Source organism: Argopecten irradians, unplaced genomic scaffold, assembly GCF_041381155.1.
Source record: "Argopecten irradians isolate NY unplaced genomic scaffold, Ai_NY scaffold_0694, whole genome shotgun sequence".
Lineage (NCBI taxonomy): Eukaryota > Metazoa > Mollusca > Bivalvia > Pectinida > Pectinidae > Argopecten > Argopecten irradians.
The window spans coordinates 1-6,551 of NW_027188161.1; the positions used below are offsets into that span (position 1 = coordinate 1).

Consider the following 6,551-nt stretch of genomic DNA (forward strand, 5'->3'; position numbering starts at 1 on the left):
AACTACAATGGATACAGAATTTACCAGTTAGAGTATGTATTAGAGTAGAGCACTAGATTAAATTAATATTCCGTTCCAAAGGATTTACCTTATCAGCCACCCACTGTTTCATCTGTAAGATAGTCGGCTTCTTGGACAAGTTCTCTCCTATAAACAACGAAGTTCATTTACAAAAAAAACTCTATTACCGTATTTTCTGGACAATAAACCGCACCTGTGTATAAGCCGCACAGTATCAAAAAACATTGAAACATCAAGACTATAGCTTGATGGATAACTTTCACAAAATTTATATAGTTGTATTGTACATTTTTAAAACCTTTTTCTTTGCCTATGTTTTAATTTATCAATATCTTGTCAAATGTCACCTTGAAATTATTTTGAAATTCTTTTACTCTCCTAGAGCAACAATATACTATACTATACCTACTTGCTAAGCTAATACATTCATTGGAAAGTTTTTCTCTGTCCTCGGCTAGTTTGGCAACATCGGGTTAACTTCTGAATCATCTCCAGAACTTTTTCTTCCTCATTCAATAGAGAGTTCAACTCAGTGAGACTGGCAAACACAACAAATAGACTGACTGAATATACCATCACGATGCTAGTAGATCATGAAATATCAATTTCTAATGTACTATTTCATTTTGAATATATAAATTCAGTGAATCATGTGAAACTTCACATAAAACTGTAATATAGCATTTGTGATTTATTGTCCTTTGTATATAAAGACATGTATGTATAACCAAAATACTAATTTTCTTCATCCACACAATGTTACAAACATGTTATATTGTATATTTATAAACTATGTATGTCAAGACGTTATGATAATGAGTCCACAAGGACTAAGGGAGACAACTACACTCAGAATATTTGCAAATGAGCTTGACCTTATTTTAAATTTCTGAATTACAATTAATGATTTAATCCTCTTTACTGGAGGCTATATATTGAGTCCATGGACTACACCAGTAAAATTCACCATTCTGAGAATTTTCCAACATTCGTGATGGTAACCATTACCTTTTAGTCTTTAGTTCAGGGAAAAGCGATTTTGACATCTGGGATTGCTCCATTCTGTGTTGGAGTGCTGTCTGCAGTATCTGCCTACAGAGAATAAAGTAAATGTGCAGTAAAAGATATAATAATCTACACGTAACTTAACTTGAATGTCTCTAATATTTTGCCCTGATCAACTTTTGCAAACAATATCAATGACATAAAAGTTTAAAACTAAAGTTTTAATTAATTTAAACAACAACACAAGATTATTCAAAGCATTTAGCATAAACCTATATATGTAGGTCTCAAACTGGAGTCCCAGAGGTGGAGGGCAATTGATAGAAGCTGAACATCAGATACCTTAACCATTAGGTCACCATAAATGAGAGGATTATTTGTGGTATAATTAACATCTCCTTAATAAGATCTTTCCTTATTTTCTTTCTATATCATACCTGGAGTCGACTGTCTAATACTGGTGATACTGTGTTGCCCCCGGGGATGGACGGAGGGAGTGAGGGAGGAGATGGATAACCTGCAGACATCCCTCCTGGGTTGTAGCCAGAAAATTGTGCATTTGGAGGCGGCACCCGTGGGTATGCAAGTGGTGGGGGTCCACTGCGGAAAAAGTACAAAGTTAGACGAAGTTATGATAATTCAAACACTGAAGAGTGGAGATGCCACCTTCCCTAGCCAAGGCTTCTGATTACGTTATATTCCATGAACTGTTGGAAGATATAGCTGTGCTACAATCATTGAACTTTTTCTTGGCTTGTAATGTAATCAGAAACATTGGTTAGCAAAGATGTTGTGAGAGAGGCTATTCTGTATTTGCATATTACATAGTTATCTGTCCTTGATTGTGACATCATGTATTTGCGAGCATAACATCATACTTTTCAGAGAAATGATGTGAATTTCGCTAACAAAATGGTAACGTCACAATCAATATCTTCTTACAAGGGAGATAACTCTGTAACATGTAAATATAAGTGTAGTTCAATAATTGATTTAAGATAATAAGAGGTTAGACATGAGAAGATATCAAGATATATAGTCTAAAGCTAACCAGTTGTAATATTTATCATTTTCAATAAATATAAGTAATGATTGTGGTCTATGAAGTCATCGTCTAAAAACAACACCTTAGTAGTCTCCCATTCCTGTTGATAAATTTGTAAAACAAGCCAGAAAGTACATAACAAGGTTTAACTCACTAAGGTTGAGATCGTATCTGTGGTGGATTTTTCTTGAACTCCTCAACAACTGACAGTATGGCATGGCCGAGGCTAGAGTGCATGGAAAACTAGAAAATAGAAAATAAACTGAATTCAATGTAGCCATTTTCATTTGAAATGCAAGCAGAACTGCAGTATTCCTCATTTAATTATGAGTATTATGATGTGACAATTAATTTAAACTTCCTGATGCCAAGCCAAGAATGCCAGCTTATTTGCCCAAACATTTATTGCAATACACCTGTACAAGTGTACTTTATGTACTGTACATGTACAATGCATAACATACTAGATCCAATAAGTGCCCCCTCTCCATTTTTAAGGCCTCCATAAGTTCCATTACCTTAGCTTGAATTTAAATGTATTAAATCCAAGTTTTTTTTAATTATTATTGTAATGCTTTTGTACATTGATTTGTACAATCATTTTGTTAAAGATCTAAATATGTTCCATTAAGTGCGTCCCTCCCCTTTCCACATTTTCTAAAATACATTACAATAAAAACAACATATAACTACCCAGTACTTAACTTAAATAAAAGACACTAGTGGTTTCTCCAGTTCTAAAAAATCCTACTCACAGAGTTGAGGTTTTGGCAGCCCACCAACTTTATGACTTGAATCTATCCATGGATGAACCACTGGGGGCGTGACTGTCACTGTGGGTGGGTCCTGTGGGAATTGTGGGGGGAGGGAACTGTAACAGAAATAACATCAGAAGGTATTCAAGATATTATTGTATCCATGTATGCAAAAGTATGGTTGCATACGAAGAAGCAAAAAAAGAATGTCACAAGTTAAAATTACAAAATTTATAGTCTATATTTTTGTTTTTGTAACAGAAAGATAATTTGGAATTGATTGTAGGAAACTCATTGTGTCATAATACTGCTAACTTATATGGCTATTACTGATTGAAATTGCTACAGATTTCCTCTGTGTAAATAAATAATGACTTTGGTTATCTGTTAACGATGTCAACAGACTCAATTTAAAGCTACCGTAGGAAGAGTCAGACATTTTCAAGCTGTTATTAGCATCAGTGCTTAATGATTATATGGTTATTATATGATTTCCTCTGTGTAAATGAGATGATCATGTAGCGTATATATACAGATCTACAGTATGTAAGTAAAAATGACAGTGTATACTTACATTATCAAGATGATGTTGTTGCCTCCACACTGACATGTTACTCTGTATTCTGTGTTGGGTATAGATTCTATTGGGCTGAAATTAACAGGATTCCCAATTAGCTTCTCACTCCTTATTTACATAGGGGAATACATTTAAGAAGCTCAAGCTTCATATTGTAGGGCTGAAACGATTACCGTGGTAGTAATTTTTGTATTTGATCATTCGGTCACACGTAATCGATTACTAATCGATTAATCACTTGAACTGAAGGCAACTAGATAAAGTCTATATTGACTACTGAAAACATCTGCCATGTATTGGTATCGATATGACAGAGCACATGCCTAACATTTAATATAAGCCTTCCAATAAATAAGAATAGATTTATTGACAAAACAAACATATTTTATCCCAAATAAGCCTCGAATTCCGTTCCTGTATCATCTTCTGTAACATCGTTTAAATCCAGTCTCCTAATCCGCTGTTTTGATGTGACCTTCACACGTATGACTCAACCAAATCTGGATCGCCACGGAGCGACATGACCAAGGCCGTTTTCGATTATGCGGTTTGACCAGTTGAACCTAGTTGTTCGTTTATTAATTAAAGACGGACCTGGTGATTCTATAGTGTTTTCAGACGAGCCATGGCAAAGCCCTCACAGGCCTGTGTAAAAAAACTGCAGGTCCATCGGTATTGTGACAAAAACCGGACCCGGGTGCGGTATTCCTAAGTATTCCTTGGTAGCGTGCAGGTAGTACCCAGCACCCAGGCCGCAGTTTCTGTCTAACCTTATATTTTGTATGATCCGTAGGTTAAGACTTCAAGTCTCAACGATTGCTTATCCGGAATGATCCAGTATAATAAAAGACTCAAGCCAGTAATAAAAGTTAAAGAATATATTATCTAACTGAGAAAGTCACAACATATGTTAAATAAGAATGATAATCTCCATAATTCCAGTAATCTCACAGAGGCTAAGAGCCGTACTCTTGAAACTTATGAGTCTTTCCTAAGAAATCAACTATTGACATCTCACAGAGGCTAAGAGCCGCACTCTTGAAACTTATGAGAGTCTTTCCTAGGCTTGTCATAAAAATATATGATAACTCATAGAGGCTAAGAGCCGCACTCTTGAAACTTATGAGTTTCATATCCTATAACCAAATAATCCAAGAAATAAATAATTAGACAACTCATAGAGGCTAAGAGCCGTACTCTTAAAACATGTGAGTGTCTAATCCTAACTTAAAATGTAACCAATTTAGTCTGGCGCTATTATCCTGCGAGAGCGTAGTGACCGCTCGCTGGTACCGGTGAAACAGAAGTGGCGAGGCCCTGTGCTCACCCCTATTTATAACCTTTGGGCCTCGGGCGAGGCTAGGCCGCCCGCTGATTGGCTGAAAGCCTCGGTTGGCCTGTCTCACACCCGAGACCTTACGCAAAGGAACTATAATATAATCCCTCCGATACTATAAAAATACACATCGTATACAATGCATCTGTACCTAAATCAAATACACAAATCTTCCTAAACAATAAAACGATCTAAGTATAATAGCAGACATTCTTTACAATATTTCTACAACGAATACACTCGAAACGCCGACTACGTCATTTTGACAACAAGTTGTCAGCGACGAACACATGAATGTCAACAACGACATTTACAGCTAAATAAAGTCGTCTAACAATGAAATCGACAGTATCTCAGCGAGATAACTAACACATGGGTTTGTACATTCATTGATTTACATGTAATGTCGATTACTTAATCTTATATCGAACACATTCCACACACTAGTCATGTTTGTATATTGACGGAAAGATCGAGACCGTGACGTGATGCACTCGTACATTATTTCAATCACTCTCGCATCTTAACAATTCATACAATGCAATAACTCAATGAATAACAATCTTCAGCATTTATATTTCTATGTTCACAGCATAAAACTGCCACGCTACGTCCTAGCGCTATTTATGTCAGAATCTTCAAATATTCTGTACCACACAGTATCGTTTATGTAAACTGGAACACCTCGACCCGATCCCTGATCGGGTATATGCCCTAACCACAGGCCACTAACCTGTTTTGTTACATCTTAAACACTGTATCTTAAATGTAAACTGGAACACCTCGATCCGATACCTGATCGGATATATGCCCAAACCACAGGCCACTAGGCCTATTTTGTTACATTACCCCCGGTTTTCTAAAACTTGACGTCCTCGTCAACACTTTATCTTCCTGGACATATAACTGATAAATTGCTGCTAACCTGTAAATTCATCTTACAATAAAATGTTACTAACTTTGAATTCAAAAACTAATTCTGGTAATCATACCTCCAGAATTTCAAAGAAAAACATTTGTACATATCTACATTTTTTTTGTTTTACCACAGGCCTCTCCCCTTCACAACACATAGAGGACACCTTTCACCTGCTACTTTACACCACGCGCCTCGGGGAAACACTTCCCATACACGTATAAATATACAAAACATATTCTAAAGTTGCAAAAATATTTTTACAAACGTACCTTTATCACTTGGTAAAAATCTGGCAATATATAATTATGCTTTCATAACCACTTTAAACTTATAATCATCCAATTTTACATTTACAATTGGACATCTTACCTACAATTATGACATTCCGGATTAAAATTTATCTTCCAAAGTATACCTCCGAATTATGATAATTAATCTCTACAAAATATTAACTGTCGTGAAATCTTACCATGCTGAAAATGTTTCTATATTTCTTACACTAAAACACATAACTTACACTTATTTCTCGTTTAATCATAATATAAATAGTCTCTACACTTCCATCATCCTTATAGATCCAGATCCTTTCCTTGTCAATTCGTCTGCTTCTTGACTCAAGAGGGAGTCCATCTACTTCACGACTCAAGAGGGAGTCCATCTGCTTCACGACTCAAGAGGGAGTCCATCTGCTTCACGACTCAAGAGGGAGTCCATCTACTTCTTAGAAAAGTTATGTTGTGCCATAGTTTCTTGTGTAACTGTATGACATCAAAATACAGTAAATTGAGTACTAAATTCATGGAAAATATATTTTCTGTGATCTATGAATATGACATCTGGTAAGTCTTTTACTCGGGTCATGATGTCCTTGTGTTCTGTTTCATGCTTTATGG

At 35.8% G+C, this 6,551-nt stretch overlaps 1 pseudogene; it reads right to left on the reverse strand.

Annotated features, from left to right (window-relative positions):
• Nucleotides 1-1,029: 1,029 nt before the first annotated feature.
• On the reverse strand, nucleotides 1,030-6,288 carry LOC138313465 (vacuolar protein sorting-associated protein 37A-like; annotated as a pseudogene).
• Between the last annotated feature and the right edge of the window lie 263 nt (nucleotides 6,289-6,551).